The sequence below is a fragment of the Triturus cristatus genome, chromosome 2_1 (genome assembly GCF_964204655.1).
Source record: "Triturus cristatus chromosome 2_1, aTriCri1.1, whole genome shotgun sequence".
Taxonomy (NCBI): Eukaryota; Metazoa; Chordata; class Amphibia; order Caudata; family Salamandridae; genus Triturus; species Triturus cristatus.
The window spans coordinates 1075606138-1075622340 of record NC_140581.1 but is presented as its reverse complement, the minus strand read 5'-3'; the positions used below and the strand labels follow the sequence as shown (position 1 = coordinate 1075622340).

Here is a 16203-nt window from a genome sequence, read left to right as displayed (position 1 = left end):
CACCAGCGCTGCCGGCTGCTGCCACACAAACCACGACACAACAGCTGTACCAGACCGCACAGTATGACTATCCTGATTATCAACGATATGCATGAAGCAGCCTAGAGAGGGAAGTTGACTTACCCCTTATCGAGGTCCCTGTAGACCAAGAAGGACCTTATGTACATAGTGAATTATTAGGCCAAGATAGAAAATTTTTACTAGATACAGGGGCAAGTCGAACAACTATAAAACGTAGTGAAGTTCCAGGGGCACCCCTCTCAGGCTCACAGAATATTTCCCTTGGTTTTTCAGGAAAACCTATTGTTAATGAAGTATCACAGCCTCTTCCACTTACGATAGGACCTTTGACCAGAACTACAGATTTATTGCTTACTAAATCATGTCCAGAAAACTTGTTAGGTATAAAAACACTGAAAGCTCTAGGAGCTATAATATGTTGTTCTCCGGAAGGAGTAAGATTGTTTTTGCGTGATTTCAAAGGTCACTATGTGTCTCGAGATATGGATCCCCGACTGCAGACTTTACCTACACATCTATGGGCACAAGGCCCTACTGACGTTGGTTGCATGAATATTACACCATATCGAGTTACACTAAAGGCAGGAGTGGTACTACCACGAATGCGACAATACAAGTTACCCCCAGATGCTGTAATGGCTTTACTGCAAATCATTGACGAGCTTATTGGCCAAGGAGTGGTTGTGGAGACCGACTCCAATGTATGTAATTCACCGATAATTCCGATTCTTAAACGAACTGATCCCAAGGCTCCCCCAGTATATCGATTGGTTATTGATCTGCGCGAATTAAATAAATGTATTGTACCACAATACCCCGTAGTTCCAGACATCTCTTCATTACTGACAGCTATTGATTCCGAAGCAACATTCTTTACTGTAATTGATCTCAAAAATGCCTTTTTTAGCGTCCCAATAGATCCGGAAAGCCAATACTTGTTCGGATTTAGTTTAAATGGACGTAGCTTTAAATTCTCACGCGCACCTCAAGGATTTACAGAAAGCCCCAGCATCTATAGCCAAGCACTGAAACGAGAACTCGACAGTATCCACATGCCAGTAAACACTGCCCTGCTTCAATATGTCGATGATCTGCTGATCACCGCTAGAAGCGAACCTGAATGTGAGAAAGCATCACTGATAGTTTTACAATTTCTAGCCGAAAAGGGGCACAAGGTGTCCCCTTCTAAGCTGCAATTCTGTGTCCAGCGAGTTGTTTATCTTGGACACTCGCTGTCCAAGGAGGGAAGGCAGCTTACACCCGACCGCATTCAGTTAATAGCTAACATGCCAATACCCAAGACACAAAAGGAGGTGCGGGCTTTTATAGGCCTCACTTCATATTGTAGGCAGTGGATCCCTCAGTATGCATTTCTAGCAAAACCACTCATTCAGTTGACAACACAGGAGGCAGCCACATCGACTGTTCTCCCTTGGACTCAGGAACATACACAAGCTTTTGAAAGCTTAAAGAAAGCTTTATGTCAAGCACCGGTTTTAGCAACACCATGTTACAATAAACAGTTTACACTCTTTGTTACAGAACGCGAAGGTACTGCCTTGTCAGTACTCACACAGGAACAGGCAGGATCCCACAAACCATGTGCTTATTTTTCTAGTACATTAGATCCCGTAGCTCAGGCTCTGCCTGCGTGCCTGAAATCAGTGGCAGCAACAGCTTTAGCAATCAGACAAAGCGATGCCATAGTGTTAGGACATCCATTGACAGTACAAGTACCGCATGCAGTAGAGGTTCTTTTGAATCGAACGCAAACACAACATTTAACTATAGCGCGACTTACAGGGTATGAATTAACATTGTTCCAACCACATATAGAAATCAGACGTTGTAACACATTGAATCCTGCCACACTTTTACCCGTAATTGGAACAGACCCACTAGCTCATGACTGTATTGAAGTTATTACAATAACGACGAAACCCAGACAAGATTTGACAGACGTCCCATTGTCAGATCCAGACCTGACGTTGTATGTAGATGGTTCATGTATGAGAACAGGTACAGGAGAGTTAGTGGCCGCTTATGCAGTCACAACAGACACTGAAATTATTGAAACCAAGTGTATAAATACCTTGTCCGCTCAAGCAGCAGAGCTCGTCGCTCTGACACAAGCCTGTATTCAAGCCACAAATAAAAAAGTCAACATATACACTGATTCACGTTATGCATTCGGAGTTGTACATGACTTCGGCGTGCTGTGGCGAGAGAGAGGTTATTTAACTTCTCACGGTGCCCACATTCAGCACGGACCCCTCATTCATGCCTTATTAGATGCAATACATTTACCCACTACAATATCGATTATGAAATGCAAAGCTCATACGAAAGTTACTGATATCATTTCTCAAGGCAATGATCTAGCTGACAGAACAGCTAAACAGACTGCTCAAACTCAAACATCTGACATGACAAAGACAATAGTCCAGACGCCAACACATTGCAATATGGTTAAGGATCCCGCTCTTGATGTAATTGACATACAGACACATGCTACTCCAGACGAAATAAGGAAATGGACTGAATTAGGAGGGATCCAAACGGATCAAGGATGGATGACGAAAGAAAAATCTGTGTGGTTCCTTCCTGATTCAATGGTCCAAGTCATTATTAACACTGTCCATAGTCCAGCGCATCTAGGAGAAAAAGCTATGCTAGACAGCATCCAACACATTTGGTTCAATAAACATTTACGAGCAGCAGCTAAACAAAAAGTTCGTACCTGTATGATCTGTTGTCAGTTCAACCCAGGAAAAAGCGTTCCCGTAGAACAGGGTGGATTTCAGTCTCCTGATCACCCTTTTGAAGTGCTCCAGATGGATTATATCCAGATGGAACGATGTCGAGGATTCAAATATGTTCTCGTAGTTGTCTGTGCTCTGTCCCGTTGGACAGAGGCATACCCAGTTTCAGATTACACTGCCCCGACTACTGCCAAACAGTTAGTTCGAGAATTCTTCCCACGATACGGTTTACCACGTGCTGTCTACTCAGATAACGGCCAGCCGTTCTCATCCGAACTAATGAAACACGTTTCACTTTTGTTAGGTTATCAGTGGAAATTCCACTGTGTCCGACACCCCGAGGCAGCAGGTCTCGTAGAGAGACATAATCAGATTCTGAAAATCAGATTGTCCAAGATATGCAGAGAGAAAGGTGTCGACTGGGTAGTAGCCTTACCAGTTGCACTCTTTTACATGAGAATGGTAGCACACTCTCGAACAGGGCTATCTCCGTATGAGGTGATCTTTGGCAGACCACCAAATATGTGGGGGACGCCTATACCACGTAAAATAACTGATATTGACTGTAATATGCTGACAGATTATTTGGCTTCCTTGATGTCTGCACTACAATCTTGTCATTCACAGGTAGCTGCAGCCTTTCCTGACAACACTGAGGTGAAACCCCATGACGTAATTCCGGGGGATCTTGTTTTAGTGAGGAACTTTGATCGAAAGACTCAGCTGGATCCTAGGTGGAAGTCGCCGCAATTGGTCCTGCTCACGACAAGGACAGCCGTGAAGATCGAGGGCAGAAAAGGCTGGATACATTCAAGTCATGTCAAGAAATTCCATGGACTACCATCGGACGTAAACACCACACCTCGTGTGTCTTCACCCATTGACTCAAAACTTCCTTTTGTTGAAAGCAGTAGTCACGAACAATATAAACTAAAACTCAGATCTAACCGGTCGGGAAATTTGATTGTTTAAGTCCTCTCCAAGGTGAAGCGGTTGAATTTGTCCCTGACATGTATCCCTTAGATCTGAATAGAGAAAACACCCGAAAAATGTTGAAACGACATGCATACTGTAAATTACTGCGTAGTCATTGCACAGTGACGTTATTAATTCTGTTTTTCCTAAGTCTTTTAATAATTACTGCAAGTATATTGTTGCACATATATTATCCTATCTCTAGACATGTTTATAATGTTACTGCTGAACATTCTTTTAGTGAATTACCTCCGCATGAGTTGTCTTATAGATTTGCGCTGCGCAATAACACGTTTATTAGTATGTTACATCATTCCCATCAGGTTAGCAATGCTACAAATTGTTGGATATGTGGCCGACTCCCTCCCTATCAGAATTATAAAGGAATTCTACCTCTTTTTCCATACCCATTCACACACAACGGCTCCTGTGGAGCATGGTTTAGCTTAATTAATTCCGTAGATTCAAATTCTGCAGTTTATCAAGACAACTGGGTATGGGGAAATCTGAACTTAGTTTTACTTAAAGTCTGCCACCCCAACAAGGAGGGACTTCCCAAAAGAACAGGAACTGATCTAGAAAATGAAGTATATGGATTAGGTAATTTTACGCTTAATCTTATGATCCTAAATGTCGAATCCGAAGCTACTCCAATTTTGCCCGCCATGTCAGTATTTCCAGTAAAAGGTGAATTATGTGTAAGAAAGAATGGTTCCATACATATGGGCCATAGTAGATGCACCACTGTAATAGAATTCAGTGATCAAGGCAAGTCGACATTTAGAGCTTCCCGCCATTCCTATTTTATATGTGGTCAGACGGCATATGTACGTTTGCCTCTAGATTGGGATGGTACCTGCTACATTGGATTCCTTTTGCCACCTGTTTTTCTAGCTCCTCCTGATTATCACAGAAATACTCATTTAGTACACAATAGAGAAAGGAGAGATCTCCCGATAGTCGATTACACTGAAACAGCATGGGAAAAATACACAGATTTCAATAAAGGTCTCTTTCCCTATATAGGTACCGTTACTAATAGTAAGCTGATACGTAGATTAACTAGAACCCTTGAAGCAGTAGTGAACGAAACTATTTCCGCCTTAGGCAATTTAACAGAAGAGCAGTCTGCTATGCGGATTGTTGTGCTTCAAAATCGTCTTGTCCTTGACGTCATCCTGGCCGATAGGGGCGGAGCTTGTAGGGTCATCGGATCAAGCTGTTGCATTTTCATACCAGAAAATTCGCCATCTGTATATAAAGCTATAACCCGCCTTCATAAGATTGTGAGCCAGATACACCAGAATCCAGGCACTTGGACTTGGTCCGGGTGGTTTTGGAGCGTGTTATCAGCCTGGGGATGGAGAGTTCTATCCTTCCTAGGTATTGGCCTTCTCATACTATTCAGTTGCTGCTTATGCCTGCAATGTGGACCAGCGATTTGTGGTCTGTGTGCCACATCGTGTATTCCACATCAAGATTTTCGTCCAAGATCCCGGAAGAAGAAAGAAGAACAAATGATGCTATATGAACAGATCAATGGATTGATGAAGATTGATATCTCTTGACGGGCAAGTAGGGGACAAGGAGGGAATGTGGAAATATGGATTTTTCTGGTCAGTTATGTCCCCTATCTTGGACCCCAACGGTTCTATGTGCATGTTACAAGTACATGTATGTTCCCTCCAGTTCCAGTTATGAAGACGCAAATACATGTGCGTCCATCGTTAACATGGCCTCTTTCAGATCCGCCATGAATGGGCCGAATATTCCATTCCTAAGTACGAAAGGCCACCGCCTTTATATGGTTCATTTATGCCATTTTACAGTTCAGACGAGTAGGCCCTGATTCTGTCATCAAGCTTTTCTTGCTTTCCGTCTCTGAAGCTCCAGTCCGAGCCTGCATCTGTGACCATGAACTTTGTCTCATCCTCTGCGCGGCTCACGATGCCTGACATCAGCTTGCTGCCTGCCAAGAACTGTATTTCACCTTCGAAATTATCTGCTCCGCTCCCTGCCCAATGCATTCCTGTCTAGTAGTTTAAGTAAACATTCTTCCAGCTACCGAGCAAAGGCCCGGCTTCTCTGTCTTTATGCAAGTAATTCATAGCCCTGTTACTATGGAAGATTCCTGCTCTCGCATCTAGTGTAGACACTTAGACGCTTGTACACGCACTAACAGTCAGTATAGTCAGTATAGAATAAGATTCTACTCCAAGAAGGCCCCTCTTTTGGATAACATAGTTCTTTAAACATAGGATGTTAGATATGATTTGAGATTAGGTTGACTTGACCCTCCAGACTTCTGTCGCCACATGTAGAGTTAAATGTCAAGTCCCCTTCACCCCCTAGTTGCACGTCAATCATACGTCATGCTGCTGCGCGCGCATTTCTGCCAAGTATTTCTGCTGACATTGTGAAATTCTTTCATGGAACCACCCCATTATGACATCATACCTGATGACGTTCCTTTGTTACGCCCAATCACGCCCATTTTTATTACGCATGAATAATGTTATCTTCCTTATCAATTGTTACGCCTCTCGCATTTGCTTCACTGTAATGCCTATTGTATAAAAGTGATTAATTATCAATAATGTATGTACTTCACTTCCTGAACCTCCGTGGTGATGGAACTTGGAGGCCACGATTTCGAAATCGTCCATTGGAATAAAGCCCATTCCGAACCTCTAATACCACGGATTCTGCCTCTTATTTACTGAGCTATTTCTATTATGTTTCTGTATCAAATTAAGTCCCGGTAATTAAATTATTTACCACAACTGGAACTTTCTGCTTCCCTGAATGTATCCCCATGGCGCAGGGACCAAGGGTGCACTGTATGGCCTCCTTTTTTCCTGCACCGCCAGCCTTTTCATGGCGTGGCTCTGCAATGAAAAGGCTGGCGGTCCAGGAACTCGTAATATGCTGAGCAGGACTGTGCCAGTACCCACTCAGCATTTTGTGTTGTGGCGCACAACTGTTCCCTGGAGCAGCCGACGATCCAACGTCGCATCGACTTAAGAAGCCGTAATGCGGCAGACGGTGAACCGCCAATGCAGCGCCTCCGCAAGTCTGTCACTCATAAGACCGCCAGATTCGTAATCCAGCCCTCTGTCGGGTAATGCATGGATATACTGAATCTGAACTCACTGCAACTTACACTGGTTTTGCACTTTTAATCAGACCAATTTGTTTCCTGTAAAAACCTCAATCAGTCTTTTCAATTTTTGAAAACAGGTGTCTTGAATCTGAAGGTAAGTCCTCAGCTGTGAGAACTGGGACACATACCTATTTTGTTTCTTGAGATTTCATTTTAAAATCAACATCATCATCCTTTGTTTGAATGTAAACGCTATCCACTGTGTAATAAATTACACTATTTAACTTGCATAATAGTTAATGACCCAAAAGATTTATTAGACTTGTTTCACTGATTATATTGTAATGCTTATTTATGTATGAGCCTGTTTTAACAGGCACATTTAAGGGAAATGTAATATTTCATGTAGGTTGAAAATGCATACTTTTCCAGAAATGGATAGATTTGGAACTTCCTCCGGTCTAACTGTGGAACGAGTAGCACCTGTATCAATCAAAAAGGATCAATGATGGCCATTCATTTTTCCTTCAACAGATCAGTCATTCTGGTCTATGTTTAGGTCTGCACCAAGCATGTAATCGTCCTCCCCTTCATTGTGCCTGACTTGGTCCACAAGGGAGTCCAAGTATAGCTATAAATTGTGGAAAAGTGTCATTAATTACTGATTGTTTTATTTAAGTTTGAGGTAAATTTTCTTGAAATTTAAAATTCTGTGGAAATCCCATCACATCATTCTGCAATTGAAGTTGTAAAAGGGGACCCAAAGGCATAATTCTATTAAACTGCCTTATATTCTTCATGTTATGCACACGTTGGGCAGGGCTGGGACAAATGACTGTGCCATCCCATTCTGTGCCATGAGAATCATGTTTTGCCGCATGGGAGGCATCATTCTTGTTCTATTTTCAAATTGCTCAACATTAAGGGGCCAATTACGATGCCAGACAGACCCAAGTCCGTCCCGCATCATTCTGGAACTGTAACTGAACGTTCTCCAGTCGTCAGTTCCAGCGCAGGAATTAGAGTTTGGTTGCAATCCTATACTTTGCTATGAGAGCCTGCATTCCGAATGGAATGCAGGCTCTCATAGCAAAGAGCAGGGGTGCAGTTCATCCCTGCAGCCCGTGGCAGGCACCTCAATGTGACTGCCACCGGGTGCAGGGATCAGCAGGTGGCACCATATGTGCCCCCTAGGCTGCCATTCAGCAACCTTGACCATGAAGGCCCTGCTGGGGGCCCCCAAAGCTGCTTCCCAATGCCTTTTTGTGCAGTAAAGGCCGGCACAAAAAGGCAGTGGGAAACCCCTATCGTAGTCTGTCTGCCAGAAAGAGTCGTCCAGGAGGATTACTGTGGGCCTTCCAAATGGCAGACAGGCTCTCCGAGCCCGTCGTATGCCATTCAGAAGACTGATTCGGATTTCCTTCCGACCGAACCCATCGAAATGGCTCGGTCAGAAGGTAATCTGAATCGGTGATTGCGAGCGGGCAGGAGGGCTCCAACTGACAGTTGGAGCCCTTCCTGCCTGCATCGTAATCGGGCCCTACATTTTCAAGGTTTTTTTCAATGGCCTTCTGTACACCAAGTTCCAGATTTCAGTTAAAAAACATTAGCATTATTATTAATACCATTACCCCCTACCTTGGGACCAATTATCTCCACCTCCTGGAGGACTGTAAAACGGCACACTAAACACCTTTCTGAAAAATACTGAGTATGCATCAACTTTTCTTTAGTGGATCTATTTTTCAGAATCACAAAATCCCTACAATGTGTCGCACAAGCAAGGATTTCATCCAACGATTCTGCTGAATGAGTGAACTTAACTCCGGACATAAACCCAATACAAAAAAAAAATCCTGACTCACCCTCCGTTTTGGAGTCACCCATTCCACTATAATGCCCATAAATCTGCATTCATCTTTCATAATATGTAAGAACTGATTTATCTGCATTTTGTGTCCCACACATATTTGACCAATTAACCTGTTTTGCTGGAATCATTCACATCAAATGTTCAATAAACAGCGCAAGCCTTTGAATGACAATTGGTGAAGGCTTATAACTAGGACACGCATTCCACAAATACTTATGCACAATAATTGTAAACGATGCATTCAAATCCTCCCAAAGCACATTTGAAACAGCTATATTGCTACTCTACTCTGTGCACCACTTTTCTGACCCCTCCCTAAGTTTTGAAAAATGCTTCGCTTTGTAAAAGTCCAGAGGTCATGTCTGCTCCAAGGGGCGGGCACATAAGCCCCTCCAGGCTCTTCCCTCAATCTGAATTATCTTTATAGTAATTCACATTCAGTGTCACTCATAACTTTCATCACTATACAGTTATGTGGCTTCACAATCCAGTTGTCCGTGTGCTTTTTCCCATTCTCCCAGTCTCTAATTAAATTGTTACTTTCTTTTCATGAATCAGTTTCTGTCATTCTCATTTTATAAAATTTTAGAATTTGCTTTTTTTAGTCGCACTGACACCCATTTCTTCAGCCATTCTATTGCCATTATTGTGCACAACAAGTGTGCTTCCCTGCTTCCAAATCCAAACACGCAAAATCATCAAAAGTCAATTTTTTAAAAATGTTATGTTAAATATCTGAATCCACAGATTCTTTTTAAGTGCACATTACTTTATGTTTTGAAGCATACTATTTCTTACCTCACTTTCTTATTTACTACCCTCTGAATCTTTTTCCCTTTTTAATGGAATCACTCAAATTGGTCTCTTGAATCAGAATTTCGTCCTTATTCAGAGGAGGTGGTTTTGTCACAATTAATAATTCATCCATTAATCCATCTTCTTACTCAAATCACCCTTTCTCTCAACTTTATTTTTAGTCTTCTTTTTAGATTTGCTTAGCCGCTGTCCGTGCAGGGAACAGCGGTGGGGCGTGGGGCCGGGTAAGGGTTTTTTTTGACGGATGATGTAGAGGGAAAATGTATTATTTATTTAATTTTTCCCTCAGCATCATCCCTCGAAATTTCCCCTTACCTGCCACCACTGCCCCACTGCTGTTACTTACACGGACTGCGGCTGGAATTCGTTTTCAATCACAATTACAGGAAGTTCACCCACAGTTTCTAACTCTTCTTCACACCATGCCTTTTTACTCAAACACAATCTTGCCTCCATCCAATTATAAAAGTGCCTTTCTTATCTGACCTTTCAACATTTTCTTGTGTACTTTTACATTAGCTACATAATTCTATTCATTTAGTGCTTCAAACTGTGCAGGTCTCAGTTGTTCTTTTATTTCAAACGGCATACACTTCAAATCATTAGTTTACTTCACTTGAAATGTGAAATTTTCAGGAGATTCACCATAGCTTTCTGCCCACAGAGCTGTATCTAAACTATGGTTTAAATGCAGTTCATATGCAGGGCTACCAACATGAGGTGAAACGTGTTCTTCTAACAGTGAATTTTTAGACTTTATCAAAATTGCATCCATTGTATATTTCAAACAAACTTCAAAATACACACACAATTAATGATATGATTTCAAACACCAATTCAATCACAGTAATTCAATAAAGCCAAAACAAAATACAAATAACCTGTGTCTGTGTACCCAGAAATGGGATGGAAATGAAACATAATAAAAAAGTGAAACAGTGCTTAAAGGCACTACATCAGGCTTCTCCAACCAGTAGCTCTTGAGCTACTGTTAGCTCTCCATTTACCTGTACTTAGCTCTCCTGTGTGCAACCCAGCCTCCTATATTAGAAACCTTTGCTTATCTGAATTAATATATTTATACCAAAATTGAAAAGTGTCTAACCAGATGAAACATATGTATATTGTCAGATCTTATCAACTGATTTTTGGAAAAATATTGTTGAATTTCCCAAATATATTTAGAACTGATAATTCAGTGATAAATCATGTGGTGTTGGGGAGACTTATTACTTATATTATTACCTTGGTGCCAGATGTGTTGCAGCTATGGCTGTTATGTATTACTCATGTAGAGGAATTCCATATTGACAAAGTCTTTTTACATCAGTGCTGGCAACCCTGCCTGATGCATTGACATGATAACTGCTAGTAATCTTGCATATGATGGTCACTAATGTAATCTTTTCTAATGTGGTCACATTTACAACTCTAACAATATTAGTAGCACAGGATGATTTTCATTGAACCTGAGGAGCTCTTATTACAGAAAAGGTTGGAGACCCCATGCACACTAAGCTAGGCTTTTGACCTGCAACTGCCGAACCTGGAATCAATACAGTTTACCCTTGTTAATAGAATAATCCACAATTCCCAATTAGTACTTATTCACAACTAGACTATTAAGTATCAGAAACTTCTGTTTTTTTAAAACTTGCCGTATCTCCTTAAATCTTGCAAAGTCACAATGATCTATTTCGAGTTCTCAAAAAATCCAACAACTTCTAATAAATGCAAAATGTCAACAAAAATAAAACATCAATATTTCAACATTGCACCATTATCTACAAATCACAATATGACACAGACTGCTCATGAAACAATACCACACAATAGCATATACAATCACTAAAGTATATAACTCTTTAGAAAACACACCAGGCAAAGTTAGTTAGCCTGTTTTCTGTATGGACCTCCAAAACTGTTGATGCTCTAATTAAGAAATCAAGGGGGTCATTAGGGGGAACAGGACTATCTGAGTCTCTTACAGACTCAGTCTGAAGGCTATTTATAAAATGCACACAACAAAGTTATTTATTACCTCGTTTGTTTATTTTAAAAAATTGTTGTATAACAGAAAGCAAAGTAGTTAATAAATTAAGCAGAGTAACAAGCAGACTGACATATGGTTTCTCTCCAAAGAAAAGATCAAAAAGCAATAACTCTCAGGTCAAAAGTCCCAGACAGAGAAAATATCTGTGCTAAGAAAGCCTCAAAGCAAATGTCTATAGAAAAAAGTCTAAAGTCAAAAGGCCAGCTCATCTCCTCATAGAACGCTATCTTGTAATGTTCAAAAGCAAAATGCACAAGCATTTTGTGGGGAACTGGGTTACTGTTTGAGAGGTGTAAAACCCTACTCAAGCAGCAACCACAATTCTTGTCAGTGTGAAAAACAACCAAACCCCAAATTAACCTGTGCTTAACCCTCTGGTAGCTTGGCACAAAAACAGTCAGGCTAACTTGAAGGTATTAAATAATGTATATAGGAATTCAAAAAACAACAAAGTGAAAACACAACACAAGACAAATGTCCACATCTATTGGGAAATATAGAGTCAAATGCAACACATTATCCGACCCCAAAATGACCAAAATCCAATTAATTGAACTGGAGATATGCAGTTCTAAAGTTTTAGATAAAAATAGTATCTAAACGCTGAAGCGCCAACTATATTGATCTGCTTATGACAAACTAGGACAATGTGACCTGGGATGTACACAGGGACCAAGTTAGGCCCACTGAACAAAGTGCCTTAATTCTGGGATGCTGAGCATTGCAAGGTCCTGTGTTGAGGATGCCATACACAGTGGTGATTGCGAGATCCTACATTGATGAGGTGTCATGCAGCGGCAGTTCCGAGGAGCTGCAGGGCTGGGACGTGTGGTCGTGCATTAACGATACATCATGCAGCAGCTGCTATCAGGAGCTGCAGGGCTGCAATGCGGGGTGATTCATCGTGGATACATCAGTCAAGGGTGGTTTAGAGGAGCTGAGGAGGCCTGTGTCTGGAATGCATCACCCAGCAGCAGTTCTACTGCAAGGCTTTGATGCGTTGCGCTGTGCCAGTTCTGCTTGCACCTCAGGTCAGGCTGGAGGAACACCTTCAGGTCCCCTACCAAGTGGCCAGACTGGAGTGGCACCACTTGGAGAGCAAGACTCGCACCAGGCAGTGCCCAGAGACTAGGTTAAATGTAGTTGGAGACTTTTCTGTCCCCGAGGCTCTGATCAGGATACTAGCCAACTAGCCATTGGAGTCACTCTGGTGATCCTCAGTTCAAGATGCAGGTGCAAGGCTTCTCAATCAGGCATCAGGGCAGCATATTAGCAGTCCTTATTGCAGAGCCGCACAGTAGTCCTTCTGAGTCTTTCACAGTTTTTTAGAGATCAAACTCAACTTTCTTACCTGCTCTCAATTGAAAGTTATCACTTATTAAATGTAATAAGGTAACCTAATGGTATCTTATGTGAGAAGTAAGTATTGCAGTAGTAAAAAACTCATTAAAGCACTTTCGCTACGAGAACATCTAAAACATAAAAGTAAGTACATGTCGAACTGTTTTAATACATAGCACCCTGACTTATGACCTGTTCAGGGTCTACCCTAGGGGTGACCTACATGTATTAAAAAGAAAGGTTTAGGCCTGTCAACAAGTTTGTTTTGCCAGGTCGAAATGACAGTTACAAACTGCACACACAGGATTCAATAGCAGGCATGAGAAAGGATTGTAGGGTTACTTGAGTGGGTGGCACAATGACTGCTGCACACCCACTGGTAGCATTGAATGTACAGCTCTTAAGACTATGCAGTATCATTTTAATAGGGAATTATAATTTTATTAGATGTGTCAATTGTGTGTAAGCCAATTTCACCATGTTTAAAGGAGAGCACAAGCACTTTAGCACTGGCTAACAGTGGTAAAGTGTGCAAAGTTCCAAGGCCAACAAAAAACAAGATCAGCCAAAAATGGAGGACTAAGGCAAAATGTTTGGTGGAAGACTACCCTATGGCTGAAAGGTCTAACACATTTCAATTAGAAGGAATATTTTCACCAACGTAACCAAACAAACTATCTATGACATCCTTGCAACACCTCCTCCCTATTAAAACACCTACTCCCTATTAAATACTATTGGTTAGTGCAGTGCAGGGCCTTTACTTGTGATACTTTCCAAAGTTGACAAAATACTAAAGGGCCTTCTTATGAGTTTGGTGGTCCATCGGACTGCTGAACCTGTGGTGGTGGTTCAGCTACCGCCACACCGGCGATCAGATCATGGTATTCCGAGTTTGGCCGTCAGACCACCACATGGACACTGTAACCGCCAGGGACCCATGATTCCCTGGCTGTGTTGCAGCAGTGTGAGGCCGCAACATGTCAGCTGTGCAGCTGTGGCACCACCAAGAATATTGTAAGTTTGCACAATGTAAACCTTTTCATGCCGGTGAGCCCGCCATGAAAAGGGTGGTGGTGAGGAAACTGAGGGGGATCTGCTTCCTCTGTGCACAGGGGTGCATGCAGGGGGACACATGTTGTACCCCCTGTATTTCTGCACTCCCTGTTCCTGCATGGACAGAAATGTACAACACTCCTACGGTGGTGCCTTGCGAAGGCTCTCCTATGATCCTGAGTTAGGCACTGCTGTGGTACTGCTACAGTAGGACCGCAAGCCAGGATTACAACTTGCAATCTGGCTGGTGGACTGATTATGAGTTTGGCGGTCTAGGAGCGGGGCACTGGCAGGGTGGCCCACTCCAAGACCGCCAAACTTGTAATCAGGCCCTAAATGCATGGCAAATCAAATCTTGAACAAAGTATCAATTGGAATGTAGGAATTATAATGCCTCTAAGGTTTACATTTCAAAGTCTGGTCAAAATAATAAATAGCACAGGCTGAGCTCCGTGCAAAAGGCAACTTCATTTGGCAAAATTAATAAAGGCGTCTCGTAAAAGAAGATTATGTGAATGTGCAAAAGCCATTGAAGAGGGTATTGGTGAAGAAGAAAGCACCAAAAGGTAAAAGCAAAACAGGGAAAAATTGTTTAGCCTGAAAACAAATGTTTTTTTTTTTAGAACCACTGACTTTTTTATGTGGTAAAGTAGGGCAGATTTTTACATAAGTTGAATACTGTGTCTCTAAAATGTTGGAAGACAACAGTAGCGGTCCGTGGAGGGAGTTCGGTGGAGCGGTGAGGCGGGGCAGGGGAGGGGCAGGGTGGTGGAATGTAAACAACGGAATATGTATGAACAGAGGTAAGTACACATTTAAATAAATAAAACAAATTCATTTGCGCGCGCTGCATCGCAAAATGCGATGCAGCGCGCGCAACGAAATTCGTTTTATTTATTTTGAGCAGGTGGTTTCCGATGCTCAGCACCAGCACCTAAATGTCAGCACTGGCACTTGTGACAGTCTTCCAAAAGTTGGAGCTGTTCGGGTGATTCAGAGATGACCACATCAACTGTTAATTATTCATTGAAAATACCTTAAAAATGGCAATTACATGCCACCCAAGCCATTCTTATAGCTTTGGGGGCCTGAAGTAGTCCAAATTGTCACACTTGTAGGAGTGTGATGGCTAGTAATTGTGTTGTTACTATTATTGGCAGGATGGCAGGGGCAATGTGTGACGCAAGCTGCAGTGACCTTCTGACAAGAGCCCTGGTACTTATGTTTCTACAAATTAAGCACTGATCTCACCTTCTCACAATCTGGTGTAATCTTCTTCCTGCTCGTTATGGAATAATAGAAGCCTCTAGTAGGAGAAATGTTACCCAGAAACCACTGCAGGTACGGTACATGAAATATATCTAAAGTTTCTTATCCTTTTGACCACATGTTTGACTACATGTTGGCATACACAGATTCATGCAATCTCTTTTTGTCCTATTGAAACACAGTTTGGACCCTCAATTTTGAACTTGGTTGATCCCCTTCCTTCATTATCAGAACATCTTCGTTTTTGGACATTTGTAAGACATTCCAACACTTTTAAATCTGCCTATGCATAGCTTTACCTATCGGCCAGATTTAATGTCAGCACAACAAAAATACAACATATTACCATATGTAGAAAGAGAGGCTTTGCCCCTTCAACCGTTGACTTGTTCGGCCATAGCTTGCTGAGTTGTCTGTCATATTTTGAGACAAGCACCTTTCATGTCATTGACATATACATTATTTACCTGTAGATTTTGCATTGGCGGCTAGAAAAAGTAGTCCCTTTGAGGCATGCATTATCTGGAATGGATGTCAGATCAATGCCATATTGCAGCAGAGTACCCAATGTCACCCCTTCTACCTCCACTCATACCTATCAAATAATTCAGAACGCCCACTCAGCCTCTCCCTGCTTCTGACAGATTCTATGATGGTGCCACCAGTCTACTGCTCTTATTCAGCATGCCTGATGGCTCCTATGACCTTGCCAATTGGCTGCTGCTGGCAGGCTACTGTTCGCACTATAGGTCTTGCTTATATCTGAAAATGCAAGAAAGTCCTACTGACTTTGCCAGTGCTTTTTCCTACATTATAAAAAAATGTCTCGCTTTGAGCAAAAAGTCAAAAGAAGAACACAATTTGCAGATGTATAATCTTAGTGATGGAGGAGCTTTCCAAATGCACCACCTTCTCAATAAACTGGAACTAGTGC

At 42.0% G+C, this 16203-nt stretch overlaps 1 protein-coding gene across 1 annotated transcript in view; it reads right to left on the bottom strand.

The window, feature by feature from the left end:
• The window catches only part of LOC146866381 (alcohol dehydrogenase 1-like), a 286340-nt gene that overhangs the window by 218559 nt on the left and 51578 nt on the right, over window positions 1-16203 (bottom strand). The window lies entirely within an intron of this gene.